At 39.2% G+C, this 18,802-nt stretch overlaps 1 long non-coding RNA gene across 2 annotated transcripts; it reads left to right on the top strand.

Moving 5' to 3' along the window:
• Positions 1 to 10,513: 10,513 nt before the first annotated feature.
• Positions 10,514 to 12,618, top strand: LOC145093348 (uncharacterized). Of its 2 annotated transcripts, XR_013702840.1 has the most exons (5): positions 10,514 to 10,735; positions 10,810 to 10,905; positions 11,210 to 12,255; positions 12,345 to 12,400; positions 12,484 to 12,618. It is a non-coding gene; the product is annotated as an uncharacterized LOC145093348 (long non-coding RNA). The 2 variants fall into 2 exon arrangements; XR_013702839.1 differs by having other exon boundaries at positions 10,515 to 10,905.
• Positions 12,619 to 18,802: the final 6,184 nt, after the last annotated feature.

Below are 18,802 nucleotides of genomic sequence, written 5' to 3'. Positions count from 1 at the left end.
CCAATCTTTGTCGAATAGAACCATCTCTTGAATTTAGATTCTTGTCAGACATTACCTTTTTGTCCTTGGGAGTTTGATTCTTGCCCTTCTTGGCCTTTTTTGCATTCCAGTCACCATTTTGTGAATGTGACCTCGAAGGATTTCTTTTGGAGAATCTCCCTCTTGGCACATTCTGCCAACCTTGTGCATAGTAAGGAACATATAAACGATATGTGTAATTTCTGGCAATGTGACCGGGAGTCCCACAGTTAAAGCAAGTCTGTCTTTTCATATATATATATATATATAATATTGTGACTTGGTCCTTGTCCAAAAGAATTTTGTTTCAAGGAACTTCCACAAGCACAGGCACAAGAACATTTAACAAATTTTTTAACAGACTTTTGTGGTTTGGGTTGTTCCACGATGGGAGTATCAGCATCACAAGATTTTGAATCATTATCAGCAGAACTATAATCTTTTTTATTCTGCTCATGCTCATCCTACACTGGAATCTTATCTGCACGTGAAGTAGAGGCATTAGTATCGCTCACCTCAATATTCTCAGTTGGGCCAGATTGTTCAGTCTTAACTAAATTTGTTACTAGGGGTTGGCCATACTGAGTAGATATCTCTACCTCATTGGTTTCAAGGGGGTGGGGTATAGTTATCATTGAAAGGAGGTGGAACATTGTGATACCATAGACCCTTATTCTGATTATCTGTAAATTTTAATTGTTTTTCTATCATGAACACAACTACCTCACTTGACATGTCAAATTTCTTAAAGTTAAATTCAACATCTTTATATATAGCTTTTAATGCTTCAAGTTCAACCATTAATTCAAGTTTTTTTACTTGAGCATAATCATAACGTACACACTTTGTGTTGTATTCTTCTTGAAGTTTTATAAAGTCATAGGTTTTGGCCTCTAATTGAATTTTTAAAGGTTTTTGGCCCTTCTGAGAGTGTATCCTTAATACCTAAGGTCCTCGTTGTCTCTACGTAATATATCAATCTGATCACGAAGAAGTTTAATTGTATCACTACATGCTTGAGTACAGGAAGTTTCATTGACCTCTTTTGTGATTGGTGAACTCATTATTCACCAAAAAGAGTAATTTACCAAAAATAGAACTCATTGTGAAACCAAGAAAAATGCCCTTTGATCTGAAACCTCGAAAGTCAAGCTTGAAAGTCAAACTTAAAAGTCAAACATAAAAGTCAAAATTAAAAGTCAAAGGACAAACTTGAAAGTTAAAAGTCAAATTTGAAAGTCAAAAGTCAAACTTGAAAGTCAAAAGTAAAATTTGAAAGTCAAAGGTCAAACTTGAAAGTCAAGAGTCAAATTTGACAGTCAAACTTTTTGTCCAAAAAAATAACCTTGACCGAAAAAGAAAATTGCTAGACCGAAAACGAAGGTTTTAGACCAAAAACGTGACTTTTAAGCGAAAATTAGATTTTTGGACCGAAATCGCGAGGCCTCTCAACCAATTCGAGAAGGCTCGCACTGAAATCACTTAAGTTGACCAAAAACAGCTTGACCGAGAAGTTTGACCGAAATCCTTCGCACCGAGAACCTGTGAGACCGAAAACTCCGAGGCTTCGGACTGAGAATGAGCGAGGTCGAGTACTTCAGACCGAGATCTTGCGAATCCGACCGCAAACGCTGCTGGCTCCGGGATTTGCTAGGGTTTTGACTGAATCCGAAGTTGGCCGCCGAAATCTCACAACTTTTGACCCAAAACTTGCCAAAAACACAAAATTTTCAACTTTTTAATGCCAAAATCGATCAAAGACTTAAAAATATGGAGAACATGAAGAACAATGGCCAAAAATTCGTCAAAAATAAATTAAAAACACCAAGAATCTCCAAGAAAAACTCTTAAAACTATCTTGCAATAACCCGATTGCTACTGATCATTGCCCTAATACCAATTGTAAGTCCCGAATTGTCCTACATATCAATCGGATTCACTTTGATGGTGCAAATCCCAATAAAAGTGTGTAATGCAAGATATGAGATGAATAAGAACACAAAATGAATCTTCAATGCACACGATATATTGATTAATCGTTCAGTACATAAGATTCCAATTACACACGGTTTTCTCTCTATTTCTCTCTAAATGTCGTTCTAAGCATATAGCAGCCCCCAAAAATGCCCCACGCACTTTACAAGGCTCAAATGACACTATTTATACCTAGACCTAATAACCAAGACCAAGCCCAAAACCCAAACAAAACAATATTAAGCCTACCCGAAATCACATGTGATTTCGGTCCAAACAACACCAAAACAAGGTGTTTCCGGGCCTAGACCGAGAACTATAATAGCTTATGAAAAGCAAAGTATAAACCACAATTTATGACCTAATAGCTATCCCATGCAAAAAGATGTTTAGAAAAAGACAAAAATATGTTTATGCGGTAAGAGATTGAACAGATGGTCATGAGTTCGGAGTATATGATTTTTAGAGATGTTTGGATATTTATTTCGGATTGTACAAGTTATTTTAGCTATGATACAATGCTTAGATAAATGTATTTTCTGAGATGAAAAGGTGTTATGGAGTTGTTTTTCTGAAATGAAATTACTTTTAGTGTGTTTGGGTACTAAGATTACAAGTTATTTTTGTTGTTGGTACAAGCCTTTTAAGCTCCGTATGCATGTGTGTATCCGAGACTGCCAACTATACCTTATTTGGGTAGTTCTCTTGCATACGGTTTTTTAGCTGAAATTGGAATCTACGTGTGGGACTAATTTTCTATAACAAGAAAGTCAAATGCACATTGGAGACGTACAAGAAAGATTGGAGAACATAACTCATTATGATGGCATGTGTAGCCCACACACCATACAGATTTCGACACATCACCTATCTTTCGGGCCCCACATGCACTTGATGTTGAGTATTCAAAGACGAAAACAGTCGCATGCCTCTGCCATATGTCTCACTCGGTGCACGTGCCAGTCCAAATGTGAAAGCATCTTTTGCCGCCCAAAACTCCTCTCCAATCCATAGATGACACATCAACAAAAGTCGGACCCACCTCCATGGTGACTTGTCTCCTTCACGTGCCCAGGGTAAGGCTGCCTCAAATCAGTTAGTGCCAAATCAGCAACATCTGGTCCCACATGTGTCGTTGCTCACTCTTTTGTCCAACCAACTCTCACATGAATTAATGATGCAACACTCTCGAAGACTCCATTCAGCCTTTAATACGTTATCTTCCTGACAAGATATGCAGAGGAGAAAGAAGGTCAGCTAACTAAATGCATTTTCCTCTTTTGTCGGTTAATGAATTCCCACACGAACATGTGACGAACTTTGAGACTTGAATAATTCACGAGACTCGCTAATGACCCTACCATCAGTCAATCTTATGTTGACTGACCAATGAGAACCACTGGTCCCACCTACCTTCAATCCCTTTTTTCCACATGTTATGAGATGACCCACCCTTTTTCACTTATACTTTGAAACCAATATGGATCCATATTGTGAATCCTCATTCATTTCAGACCCTCCCATTTTGACCCTTTTAGTTTCGGAGCCCACCCTTACATTTCAAACCTTCTTTTTACCCATCTCGGACCAATGCATAATTTGAATCCATATTTGGATAGATACTCCGAGACAATCCAAACCCACTTCCGAGACTTAACCCATTTTCAGAAGTGAATCCATTTTCACCCATTTCTTTTTAAGTTTTTTTATTATAACCAATTTATTCCTTGTTTTTATTTAAAACCAATTCTTTTTATTTAACACCAATTATTTTTTTACCAATTTTTTTAACACCAATTTTAGCCCTATGGTTCAAGGCTTCATTCTTGTTGTTGATTATGAGTGAAGACACAGTTGATTCAGAGATTATTATTTGTGTCTCACCTCTACCGAGCAACTCACATTTTCCACGTCACATTTATGTGCTTCATGTCACACCCCCAAACCAAGGATGGCGGAAACATCCGGGGGTGGAGGACTTCATGTGTAGTATCATAACAACAAGTATCATAGTGATCAAAGTACAAACAAGCAACATAAATATAATTGAAAACGTTACATCATAGTATAAGTTTACATGTTTCTAAATCAATTAGATTATGTTGACAAAAATACAATGTTGGACGTCTTAGCGTTCCATCCTCAAAAGCGGCCGATTACCTGTTTTACGGATTTCCTGAGAATACAAGTAATTTTGAAAGAGCGTCAACAATTAAGTTGGTGAGTTCATAAGCTTTTGAAGGTGATGTTAAAATCCCTTTCTTTGTAAAAGTGATGTTTGTTAAAAATCCAATATTTCTCTTATAAAATGCATTGTAGTCTTAAAAGTCAAGACCGAAATGTACAAGTATTTTTCCATACTTAAAGTAATTTATGCAAGTTTAAATCGACATAAACTTGTTTAATTTAGAAGTAAAACCCGTAAATCTTATGTTTTGTTAATACCCCATGTGAGTTATTATAACCATACTATGACTCAGACGGTCTCGTAATACGGCGTTCTTTAGGAGTCGCAAGTTAAATGACACTTGTCACCCCAGACCTGTCGGTCTAGCTATTGCATGCAGCTCAGGTGTGGGTTTGTCAGACCCAATATAGATCTATACACAACTATCACGCTCTCCCTACAAGAGACTCTAGTTACAATTTACGTGACTTTTTACTTTGTTACTTTGAAGTTAACATGAAGAGAATGTCTCACAAATTTATTCATTAACAGATTTACGTGAACTGAACTGAAAACCCCTTGGTAATGAGTTTGAATGGTAAATGAAACATAAACTATACCTATTATAGTTTAACATAATTGTTTGTAATGTATATGAAACATAAACTATACTTACCATAGTTTATCGTAAGTGTTTGTAGTGTATATGAAACATACACTATACTTACCATAGTTTATCATAAGTGTTTGTAATGTAAAAGAACCTTTTTCTATGTAAGTCGAATGTATAGCAAAAACATAACTATGTTTATCATGTCTTGTCTTGTACTACTGGTAATGATGGAGGATTCTTATAAATTAGTGAGTATTTTCTGTTATATAATTTTACTACAACAAGAAACACATGTAAAATATGAAACCCTCAAAGATTAACACTTTGCTCAACATGTTAAAAAGTGTGATGAAAGTTATTAGATGTTGATTTGTTTTTAAATTTTCTGTATTGCCTTAGAAAAATCACAGAAAACTCATACAAAGTCAAAAACTAAATCCGTAAATTCTGAGAGCTTAGAAAATGTGTCTAGTTTGTCCATAAATTGTATTATGATTTTTAAAAGTCTCTAACTGGTGTGAAACATTCATATTCACTGACTGGTCCAAATTCGTAGCTACAGTGATAGGCATTTTTGTAAAAATCACCATAAACATCATATGGACATGTGCAAGTAGTCATTTTAAAGGTATAAACATGAACTATTTTCACCTAATACAGTTTTGAAAACTAAAAATTTTAAGATGTGTAAAACAGTTCGTTAATGAACATTAACTTTTCTGTTGAAAGCTAATGTTTGAGATTAGTTAAGTTGTTGGTGTTTTTACTTGTATTCCCCCCCCCCCCTTAAAACTTGAAGAAAACATGAAAATGTGGGGGTATGAACTCACCTTGTGTGGTTTCAATGAATGGATGATGAAGAAAGGAAGTGTTCAACTCAAGAACACTTTAGATGATGCTTGAAGATTCGAAGAACTAACACAAATATGATGATGTTTGTGTAAGATATCCATGATTCAAGTACAAAGAAAGAGAAATAATCACATGGGGAGTGATATTACTTACTAGGAGTAGATGAAGAACTTGTGACCAGCCTTGAATTTTCGAGATTAGAGAGCGATAGTGAGAGAGAACGAGTTTTTGCTTCTTAGTGGAGGGTGAGTGAAATGGGATGAGAGATAAGGATTTCTAGCTTTTGTTCAAGAGTATGGATGGAAAAATGGTGGGAAAAAGGACGATAGCCATGACCAGGTAAGGTGGAGTGACTAAAGCTGGTCATGGAGTAGGTATGGGAGGTTGCTTGTGTCCTTGCCCAAAGGATAAGTCAACACTCCACCTAAATATCCCACCCACTATTCTTGGATGATTTTTATAATCAAAACGTGATTAAATTGTGAAATATGTGGTCTTATATGATGAAATTTAAGTTTGGGTGAAAATCCCGCGTTAAAATCATGAAAAACGGGCTAAAAACGAAGTCGTGGTCGAAAACCGGGTGAAAGGGACGAGGCTGCGAAGTTGCTCGGATAGGGGCCGAAGGTTCGGTCCCTTCTGTCATGGATCGAAGGTGGGTAGGATCAAAATGGCTCAAAGCCGAGTAGAAGCGAAATAGCCCGAAGGCGAAATGGGCCGAAAGGAAGGTTCAGGTTCGGTCCTCAGCAGTTCGGTTCCAAGAGCTTCAGTTCCAAGAGGTTTCAGGTCCGAGAGGCTTCGCCCCTTAAGGGAAGGTTTCGGTTCCTTAAGGCTATTTTACTAATAATTTCCTTGTTTTACGTGGTTTTTGACCCGGTTATGGGACCGGACGACCCGAATGACTACAAAAATTAAAGGAGAGATTTGGGAAAGATTAGGATTGATAAAAAAAGATTGCTAGAGACTTTGTTTGTGACCTTTTTGAGTGTTTAGCTTCGCAACGCAAGGTCCGTAAACCCCGTTAAGCCATGATTAAGAGTCCTACACACCTCCGAAGGGTATGAAATAGTGTTTTATCGTTTTGCTACATCACTTACCCCGATTAGGGTTTAAGGATTTAAATCATCCGAACATTCCAAGTGGTGACTTCTTACTAAATTAGAGAATTGTATAGTAATTACATATCGTGAACCCTAGTATACAAGGTTAGTTGAGTTGACCGGTTTGACTTGTTGACTTTATTTGACTTTGACTTGACTAGAATTTGGCGGTTGTCACACTTCAGATATTCGGATCCATAGATTTTCCGAAGTTTGGATCTTTTCCAAGGTTTGCATTTTTACTCCCTTCAGATTCTTTATATGTGGTCTCGGACCATCATTTGGGAGTTCGGGTTTGCATCTCAGTTTTCGGCATTACTTCGGTTCAACATTATGGTTTTCAGCAGTGTGTTTATCATACATATTATACAATGTTTCTTTAGTTCGGCAATACATCACTAAGTCTACCTATGACCGAGAATAATATCTCGTTTTTACGGGTATATGCTCATGTCAATAGGGAGCGTGCGATGCTCCATCATATCCGACATATTTTCTTGCCTGGTTTCATGATTATTTTTGATCTTTATTGCATTGTCGATCAAAAATAGGGGGAGAATCATAAGCATCCATTCTGGTTTATTATTGGAGTTTTGAGTTAAACACATTTGAAGACGAAGATTGATTTAGTAGTGTGATGTGACATTGATTTTTGATCTTCACATATCGAATTTTTGGCATTACTAGATGTTCTTCGGATTATGATTATTTATCTTAAGACTGTACATTTCGGGATGTCTCATTTGTATTAGCATTCGGATCAAATCTTATGATTTCTCGAGTTTGGATTTGCGATATTTTGAAGACGAAGATTGTTTTGGTGATGTGGCATGACACTTATTTTCGATCTTCCGATCAAAATTTTGGCATTCCTAGACAATGTCTTCAGACTCACATTATTTATTATTCAGACTTTATTTTTGGATGCTTCACATTTTCAGCAGGTTATTCTTAAGAGATTATTTGGTGCATTATCATTCGATTTTGGAATTTTGAAGACATTGTGTGATTCAACATTGTGATCTTCGGTTCAACAGTCGAGGGGGAGACTGTGAACATGATTGGTTTTTAGGGACTCATCACATTCGAAGATTGGGATTTCATACTTTTATTCAGAGATCGGGGTTTCTATGTTTGTTCTTTGATGCTAGAGATTTAATTGCTAGATTCCGACATCACGACAACTTCAGCTTTTCCGAGACACTTCAGTACTAGACCTACCAGACATGCCCGCCGGATGTTTTGCCTTTTATCACTACTTTACTCTCACCATTTCCGATCACTTAGGGGGAGATTGTTAAAGCATAAAAATGCTCTACAATGTTGAGTGTTTATTAGGTTAGAATATTCCCTTTTATGAAAAGCATATTCCCTCCACTAGCATATAAAGTGGAGGTAATGGTCATTTTATTATAAGAGTGCACTATGTAGACTTTATAGTTTAGAGAGAGTGTGGTGTGATCTCTCCCACCAAGGGAGAGTTATCTCTCCCAACCCATGAGTGTTATTGTAATATTTTGTATCTCTCTATCTATTCACTATAGTTTTACTCACATATCTTGTCCATCATGTTCATACACGATTATCTTCTTGGTAATATCTTCCACACCGATCCAATCGATAAAATGGGAACCTACAGGGGTGGGCATACCAATGAAGATCCCAAACGGCATCTCTCGAAAAAATTCAATTCGCGTACTATTTAGTTTTGGAATGAACTTCCTCAACACAGTCTCTGCCACCCCTTTAAAAGTTAATTTTGCAGGCCATCCATGCATAGATAACACATATATGGCAATATTTAAAAAAATAAATAAGACTGAAAATCCCTTCTTCCTAAAGATAACAAATATTTTCTTATAAATTTTATAACTATTTCGCATTTTAAAGGAGTAACTCAAAATCGAAAAAATAAATAAATAATACCGAATTCTACATATAAAACTTTTTTTTAAGAATTCCGCAGAGATGAACGTCGATCCGCAGAAGGCTCCTCTGAATATCTGTTCTTCAGCCATACACCTCTGCGGATCTGTTCTTCAGAAGAAAAAAGACTTTCATGGCACATACACCCTAACAAACTATAAGTAATTCAGAAATCGGGAAATTACGGTTTCATACAATTCCAAAAGGAGGAAAAAAACTTACATGTGTTCCATAACCATCGAATAACACGTCCGAGTGTAGTTGTTCCACAATTCACGATCGATGTACCATCGGAATGATCGATTCAACGTGTTCGATTCACCTCCTTCCTCTTTCTACAACAAGCTTCTGCAGTTATGGTATTAGGAATGGATTTGTTTTGACAATTTTTTGATTTTACCCCTTATTCGAACGATCCGCTGTGAATATTAGCGATCCGTAGAGGTTTAAATGGATCCGCAGAGCCACCTCTGCGGAACCATGATACCCACCATAATTTTTGTCTTTTAGTGATGCCACGTCATTTCATCGGTACTATTTATCTTTCCGCAAAGGGTTAAAGGGATCCGCAGAGCCCCCTATGGAGATCTCGTGGTCATTTTCCAATACTCACATTTTCATGGTTAAATGCTTAAAACACCCCCTCAATTTTGGTTAGTTCATAAATTTTCTCTAGCTGAATTCTACTTTGGATTATCAATAACATCTAAAACAAGGTTTACAACGCATAATCATCTCCTCTTATAATGTAATTTGTTGTTTTAAATCAATAATTATGGATTCATGGTGTTATATGATGTCAACATTTTTTTAACTACTTCTATTTTGTGTTTCGGATCATCATATTCTAACAAGGTTTGCATTCATTGGTAAGCACCTCGTGTGTTTCCCCTCCAAGCTCCATATCATGTACTGGTTTTTCTTCTTATCAGAGATACACCACATGTATTTGGATTTTTGTGCAAGTCATTGGATTCCAAATCTTTAGAATGAATACTCTTAAGTTCTATTCATTATGGTGGGATAATCTTCCCCATTAAATATAAAGATTTTAATAACAACATTCAGAAAAGATGAATTTCCACTATTTGTATCTTTCTGGAGACGATAACCATCATCTTTTCTTATTTTAAAAAACTATATTATGACCCGTGTTAAACGCCGGTAATAATTAAATACATATCACATTAATAGGTGACTTTGTCTTAGGTTGAATTTTAATAAAAAAATGTTAGTTAGATTAATTGTTAGAGTTTTTGAACCAAACTTATTAGATAAAAATATTTAATATTTATATTAGAGTAATTTGGTTTTTTAATACAATAATTTTTAACATAAAGAATCTATGTGATCTTTGTTTTATTGCAACATAATGCGATTTCTTGATTAAAACATGTTGTGTAGTAGCTTTATGAATTGACTGTGTTCGGCGTACCAACCCCCATGGAGGCTGATATATAGGGCTGCAAACGAGCCAAACTACTCGTGAGCTACTCGGGATCGACTCGGTAAAAGCTCCACTCGAGATCGGTTTTTAACGAGCCTGACCCGAGCTCGAGCCTAATTTTAGGCTTGTTTATTAAACGAGCTCGGGCTCGAGCCTACGTAACAAAGATCGCTTAGGCTCGCGAGCCTAAACGAGCCTCTATATATATATATATATATATATATATATATATATATATATATATATATATATATATATATATATATATATATATATATATATATATATATATATATATATATTAGAATACAAAATTGGAAAATTAGGGAATTAGGTTTTGGTCATTAAGGAAAGTTTCATTCACGTTTGACGTTTTCATATCCAAGAGACCAAGAAGATGAACAACCATTCTGCCACTCCCCCCCCCCCCCCCCCCCGGTTTCTGTGATTCGCTGATCCAGCGACTCTATCGAGTATTGACGGCGTCCACGCACCACTACGACCAGTCGTCCTTCATTGAGCGTCGTCGTCCCCTATCGCGTTTTCTCAAATCAACGACTGCAGTGTGATGACACGATTGCCTGTTTATTCTCAATTATACATCTGCATCGACTCATTATACATCACAGTCTTCTGATGTAAGTTATTACGATTGCGCTCTCTCTCTCTCTCAGCTTGTGTTGACTATTGACAAAATTGATTATTGGCATAGTCATTCAAACTTCAGATTTTTTGTTCTAAGCTGTAATCGTGATAGGAGTTTATGCACAGAAGTATAATCTCTTCAAAGTTCAAAGTTTTTCCACAGGTATCTACTATTAGTTACCGATTTATTATAATATTTTTTCTGTTTTACTTCAACTTTCCACAGGTATCTACTATTAGTTACCGATTTATTATAATATTAGTTGTTGAGAGTCACATGTGTTTTGTTTTTTTAACCCAGTATGATTAATTGATTATCAAATAACTTGTATTAATAATACTATTTATGGCTACTAGTTCACGACCCTTATCAGGAAACATATTTATGAATTATGATGAAATAAGTATGCTTATTATTTATTAAATGTACGTACTTTGATATATGTTCTGTTATGAACCATGCTCAGATTTTATGGATCCAATGGAAGGGGTTAAGAATAAGAAGCAATATGCTCCTATAAATCTAGATGATGATGACCAACCGACTCCTCAGAATTATATTCCAAGTGACAATGGCAATATTGGATAGTAAAATGCAGAAATCCAAGGGGGTAAAGAAGAAATAGTAATGAAACGAAAACGACAAAAAAGATCAAAGGCATGGGAAGGTTTCACTGCTGTGACTCTATCTAATGGTACCAAAAAAGCTCAGTGTAATCATTGTAAAACAAAGTTAACCTATGGTGAAAGCGGGACTACATCAACATTAAAAAGGCACTTGCTTATATGCAAGCCACATAAAGATTACGAAGAAAAGAAAATTTATTGAATTTTCCACCTATTAGGTCTGATGTGGATGTGGGACATGAGAAGCTCCCTTCATTGATCAGGCCGGATGCAAAGTATGATAGTAACAAAATGAGAAAAGCAATAGCTACTTGGGTGTTGGGTACCGAGATTAAAAATGAAGTTAGTAGAATTTAGTTTCCCAACCATATACTCCAATGCTGAAAAGAACATTGAAGAAGTGAAGAAAGCACTTTATGAAATGTACGAAGAGTATTTGGAAATACATGATGCATCAGTCCAAGAAACTGCAACACCTGCAAATGGATGTGGAGAAAATGATGTTTCAAAAAGAACATCACTCGGGTCAGGATGGGAGGCTTTTGGGGAGTTTATAAAAAATATAGATTTGGAGAGACCAAAAAAGTCAGAATTAGATATGTATTTGGAAGAAGGTGTTTATAGGAACTAGGGACAAAAAGGAATGGATTCATTTAAGGCTTTGGAGTGGTGGAATGTTCATAAACTAAAGTACCGTGTTTTATCAAAGATGGCTATGGATGTGCTTCCGATCCCGATTTCTACCGTTGCATCTGAGGCAACATTTAGTGTTGGGGGTAGAGTAATTGATCCATACCGATCTTCATTGGCGCCATACACTGTTGAAAAGTTGATTTGTGGAGGAGATTGGATTAGACATCGTTATGGAATCAAGAAAAAATTGAAGGTACATTTGATAAACTTTTAACACATGAACTAACATTTGATTATTTAAATTTATTAATATTTGATCGTGTTGGTGGGTTCTTTTTACAGAAGGAGGAAATGACCATTGAGGTTTTATTACCTACAGGGACAAGTAATACTTAAAGGTGTAAGTCATTTTAATCTACTTGTAATCTTGTTGGTTTAATTACATTATATTGTACATCTCATAAAATGTTTTAATTTGCAGATTTTGTTGGATTGAATTTGTTCCAAGGAAGATTGGCTTTTGAGTTTTGATAATATGTTATGTTAAAATTTAATCGTTTTTATAGTATTTTGTAATTTGAACTTCCATAATAAGAAGACTTTCTTTTGGATTTAATTATAGTTTAGGTTTGTTTGTTGGAGTTTAAAACTTGTGTAATTTGAAGATTTTATTTATGCATCTTGGTTGAAATTTAAGTAGTTTGCACCTTGCTGAAAATGAAGTAAATTTGTAGTTTTTTTCTTTTCTGGAATTCATTTTGTAAACGAGCTTTTAACGAGGTCGAGCCAAGCTTAAGCTCGTTTAGGCTAAGTTAGACAAAACGAGTCGTGCCCGAGCCTATGTATTACTTCACGAGCTGATCTCAAGCTCTTTATTTGGGGCTCGAAATGAGCCGAGCTCGAGCTCGAGCCATACAAATTTGAAGCGAGCCGAGCTCGAGCTTGGTTAGGCTTAGGCTCGGCTCGACTCGTTTGCACCCCTACTCATATGGCTCTTCTCATATTGGCCATGTAAAACCAAAAGCAACAATAAGTTGCTACATGTACCAACAACATTAAATTCTGCAAAGAAATTCGATAAACATTACAAATAAAGTGCATTTTCATACCCATAAACATCAAATTCAAACATTGTAACTTGGTCGATTTCAAAGTATTTTTCCTTATAAAAATTAAAATATGATTTTTTTAGGCTACACCAAATCACATATACATATCTTCCGATCAAATAAATTATTACAAAAAAATGTTTTTAACAAAAATATAATAGTAGTTTCATAATTTGCTAAAGGTTAACACTAATAAATAATAATGAACTTTCACAAATCTTGCGTTTTGGTCACTACATCCAACTAACAAATGAAATTCAGTTTAGAGGTTTGATTCAAGAAGTGCATCCATGGCTTCTTGTAGTTGAATTTTAGGAAATGTTAAGACCTACTGAGATATATGAGAACGGTCTGTGAGGCTACAGTTGGTTTCTATAGGGCAATACAAATTCAAAATCGTTAGCACATATCTTTGCTACCTGCTTCAATTATCAAATTTAGATCAAACTTGTCAAAATCAAATTATAAAAAAAAACAGATGTATAACCTAACAATCAAACAACATATTTTTCGTTGAAATAAATATCATAAATCTACAATTTACACTTTATATATTATTCTTAAATTATATATTACCTTTTCAGCTTTAATGGTCGCTCACACCTCTTTCTGCCTTATTGTTGTGATATGCATCTATATCTAAAAAAAAAAGAACTATAAAGAAGAATGTTAACAGAGTGGTACTTCATTGAAAACGTAGCAAAATTCTTCATAAGTCCGCTAGGATTCTTCTATAGACTGCTAGAAGGTCTAGATAGTGTAACGTCCCAAAAATACAAGCAAAAAATTTCGTTTTTAAAAACATGTACTTAGCAAAACATTTAGAAATAAATCATTAAACGATCATTTCATTTCACAAAAGATGTTTCATAACAGAAAACATTGTCATAATCATAAAAGTGTCAAAGTATAATTTCCCAGGAAGATATCATAATGCGGAATACAAGCAGGTGTGTGATGTACCGCTACCGCGCCAGCTCTTTCCCCTTCAAAGAAGAAGTACCTGAAACCAAAACTGAAAACTGTAAGCACGAAGCTTAGTGAGTTCCCCCAATATACCACATAACATACAATCACATATCATACATACTGTCGGGCAATTCTGGGGTGCCCGACCTACCCGGTACGGCCATTTTGGGGTGCCGACCTACCCACGTCAACCCATTCTGGGGTGCTGACCTACCCGTGTCAAGCCATTCTGGGGCGCTGACCTACCCATGTCAAGCCATTCTGGGGTGCTGACCTACCGTCGGTCCTAACAACCGACCCTCAAGGACTATTCCCCTACTACTACCACTATCACATATAATATATCATGCTAGCATATAACATATCTTCACATACTATAAGACATATTTGGGGTGTCTGACCTACCCTTCGGTCCTAACAACCAAACTCTACTACTATCACATATAACATATCATGCCAGCATATAACGTATCAGGTAGTAGCAAACCTAGATGACATCACAAAGACAATCATCTAACATACAACTCCTACTGGCGGGCCGGCATTGTGGCCGTAGACCCACCGCTACTGGGAGGTAACTCACCTCGAAATAGCTGCTGATCGGTGTGGAAATTGACTGTCTGCTGCTGCTGCCACTCCGAAAATCCTCCGGCTATAATTCCCACAAAATACTCAGTCAAATACTGCTAACCGCCTTCAGGGTAAATTGACCATTTACCCTTAACAAATCAAAAGTCAAGTCACAGTCAACTGCCAGTTGACCAGACTCGCCGAGTTGGCTTGCCAACTCGCCGAGTCCCTTTCCCTTAGTCTGACTATAAATCCGTCTCTACTCGTCGAGTTAAGCGTTGACTCGATGAGTTTTCCTTCTATACCCAAGGCCAATAGTCCTTCATCCTACTCGCCGAGTTGTATAAACAACTCGCCGAGTTCATCTTCATCCGAAGAACACTCTAAGTTGTGACTCGCCGAGTTGTATGAACAACTCGCCGAGTTGTTCTTGAGACAAGAAGATTGTCTTGAACTCGCCGAGTCATGGCATTGACTCGCCGAGTGACTTCATGAGTGAGTCTAGGGCTCATGCAAAAACTATACACACGATTCTGCTTGGATCCAGCTCATGCCATTCATAGATCTGGATTTCTAGGACATGAATAACACGTAAAGTTTCCAACTTTACGTGTAAATAATCACGAATAAAGGTTTTAGGGCTCAAAATGCACCAAAAGAGTATATTTAGGGCTTTCATGCAATATGGCTCCATAAAGACAGTAGATCTAAGCTCCTGGAGCTCAATCACACCTGGATCTAAAGGCTAACAACTTATTACAACCCATAAAGCACAACAAGCTTGGGGGAAAGGCTCAAGAAGGACTTCTATGGAGCTAAAAGGGACTATAAGCATTAAACAGAGGGAAATCGAGTTATACCTTAAGGAACACACTGAGATAGCTCAAAGATGCCTGTCCTCCTCCTCTTCTTCTTGATCTACTCTCCTTCCCACTCCAAAACTTCAAGAAAACACACCAAATATTTCAAACTCACAAGGAACAAGGCTTGAACGAAGTATAGGGCTCTGAGGGTGAATGGGGGCGAGCTTGGGGGGCGAATGAGGGGTTTAAATAGGGTGCAAACCCTTGAAATTTAGGGTTTCATCAGACAGCGGTGACTTGCCGAGTCGCCAACTTAAACGTGTTCCGGATCCCGTCTCTACTCGGCGAGTCGGACCTGCAACTCGCCGAGTCCAAGGCTAAAAATGAAAAACACTAAGATAAATTTTACGTACCAGAAACCATGTGCTAAAAATCTCCCCCACTTATTTTAGACTTCGTCCTCGAAGTCTGCTGCTCGATCTTAAAACAGCTCGGGGTAATGCTCCATTATTTCTTCCACCGGCTCCCAAGTCCACTCGGACCCCTTTCGGTGCTGCCACTGCACCGTCACTAACTCCACCCTCTTGTTCCTTAGATCCTTCGACTTCCGGTCGAGGATTGGGACTGGGCGCTCAATGTAATTCAGGCTGTCATCAACCTGTATATCCTCTAACGGCACCACCGCTGAATCATCCACGAGACACTTCCGCAGCTAGGAGACATCGAAGGTGTTGTGGATCTGGCTGAGCTCGGCTGGCAGATCCAGCCTATATGCCACCTTGCCCACCCGGGCTACAACCCTGAACGGTCCAATGTATCTCGGGCCCAACTTGTCCCGCTTCCTGAATCGGATGACGCCTTTCCAAGGCGACACCTTTAGGAGAACCATATCCCCGACCTGGAACTCCAGGTCTGATCGACGCTTGTCGGCATAACTTTTCTGCCGACTCTGCGCAGTCTGAAGCCTGCTCTGAACCTGCTGGATTTTCTCGGTCGTCTTGAGCACCACCTCGGTGCTCCCCATGACCCTCTGGCCAACTTCACCCCAGCATATCGGGGTCCTGCACCTCCGACCGCACAACATCTCAAATGGAGGACGGTCAATACTTGCATGGTAGCTGTTGTTGTATGAGAGCTCAGCCAAGGGAAGATAGGTATCCTAGCTACCACCGAAGTCTAGCACGCAAGCCCGCAACATATCCTCCAATGTCTGGATGGTCCGCTCACTCTGACCATCTGTCTGCGGGTGAAAGGTGGTGCTAAAGTGCAGACGAGTGCCCAACTCATCATGAAACTTCTTCGAAAACCTGGAAGTGAACTGCACATCTCGATATGATATCACTGACACTGGCACCCCGTGTCATGCCACTATCTCCCTGATGTAGATATCGGCCAACTTTTCGGCCAAGATGCTTTCCTGAATCAGAATAAAATGGGCGCTCTTGGTCAATCGATCTACGATGACCCAAATCGAATCTACTCCTCGCACCGTCCGGGGAAGCTTTGTGATAAAATCCATCGTAATATCCTCCCATTTCTATAAAGGGATGTCCAACGGCTGCATCTTGTCGTGTGGTCTCTGATGCTCGGCCTTGACCTTTCTGCAGGTCAAACACCGCTCGACGTACCACGCCACATACCGCTTCATGCAGGGCCACCAATAGTCTAGACGAAGATCCCTATACATCTTCGTCGCCCCTGGATGAATAGAGAATCGGGATTTGTGTGCCTTCTCCATCAAGATCTAGCGCACGCCTCCATGATATGGCACCCACACCCTACGGTGTAGCGTCAATAACCCCCTGCTATCATAATCGAAGGAGGTGACTTGACCCACTATTCGCTCACTCTTCTGATGTTCCTCCTTCATAGCCTCCTGTTGAGCCTCCCGAATCTGCTCCAACAGGGGAGTCACCACAGTCATCCTCATGCAAATATCCCTGATCAGCGCCGCCTTGCAGCTAAGCGCATCGGCCACCACATTGGCCTTCCCTGGGTGGTAAAGGATCTCGCAATCATAATCCTTCACCACGTCCAACCACCGACGTTGCCTCATGTTCATATTCGGCTGATCCATGAGGTACCTCAAACTCTTGTGGTCCGTGTAAATGGTACATCGAACCCCGTAGAGGTAATGCCGCCAAATCTTGAGGGCGAAAACCACCGCCCCCAACTCCAAATCATGCGTCGGGTAGTTCGCCTCGTGAGGCTTCAGCTGCCTTGAGGCATAAGCAATGGCATGCCCCCTCTGCATCAATAATGTGCCTAGGCCTGAGATCGACGCATCACAATATACCACAAAATCCTCCACGCCCTCGGGCAGGGCTAAGATCGGCGCCTCGCATAATCTCTTCCTCAGAATCTCGAACGCTGCCTGCTGCTCAGGCCCCCAACGAAAGACCACGGCTTTCCTAGTCAACCGTGTCAGGGGTACGGCTATCTTGGAGAAATCCCGAATGAATCTTCGATAGTAGCCTGCCAATCCTAGGAAACTCCGAATCTCGGATGGAGACTTCGGAACCTCCCACCTCATCACGGCCTCTACCTTGGCCGGCTCTACTGAAATCCCATTTTGGTTGACGAGGTGCACAAGAAACTGCACCTCGCGCAACCAAAACTCACATTTGGAGAACTTGGCGTACAAGCTCTCCCTCCTCAGGGTCTCCAAAACCTCCCTCAGATGCTCCTCATGTTCCTCCTGTGTCTTGGAATAAACCAAGATGTCATCAATGAAAACTATCACAGACCGATCCAACATCGGTCTACACACGCGGTTCATGAGGTCCATGAACGTGGCAGGAGCATTGGTGAGCCCGAACGGCATCACCACGAACTCATAATGGCCATAGCGTGTCCGAAACGCGGTCTTCTGCATGTCATCTTCTTTGAACCTCATCTGATGATAACCCGAACGCAAATCGATCTTGGAGAACCAAGATGCTCCCTGAAGCTGATCAAAGAGGTCATCAATCCTCGGGAGTGGGTAACGGTTCTTCACCGTTACCGTATTTAGCTCCCGGTAATCTATACACATCCGATGCGACCCGTCCTTCTTCTTCACAAACAGGATCGGGGCTCCCCAGGGTGAACTGCTCAGTCGAATAAATCCCTTGTCTAGCAGCTCCTGCAGCTGCGCAGACAACTCCTGCATCTCGGGAGGAGCCAACCGATAGGGTGCCTTGGCTATTGGAGCCGCACCAGGAACTAGATCGATCCTGAACTCCACCTGACGCTCCGGAGGTATTCCAGGAAGCTCCTTCGGGAACACATCAGCGTAGTCTCGCACCACTGGAACCTCGCTCGCCGCCGCTTTACCTGCCTCCCGGTAATCCATAACATACGCGACGTA

The sequence above is a fragment of the Lactuca serriola genome, chromosome 3 (assembly GCF_051521515.1).
Source record: "Lactuca serriola cultivar US96UC23 chromosome 3, Lser_US96UC23_V15, whole genome shotgun sequence".
Taxonomy (NCBI): domain Eukaryota; kingdom Viridiplantae; phylum Streptophyta; class Magnoliopsida; order Asterales; family Asteraceae; genus Lactuca; species Lactuca serriola.
Note: the sequence above shows the minus strand (reverse complement) of the source record. Positions and strands in the feature narration are given on the sequence as shown.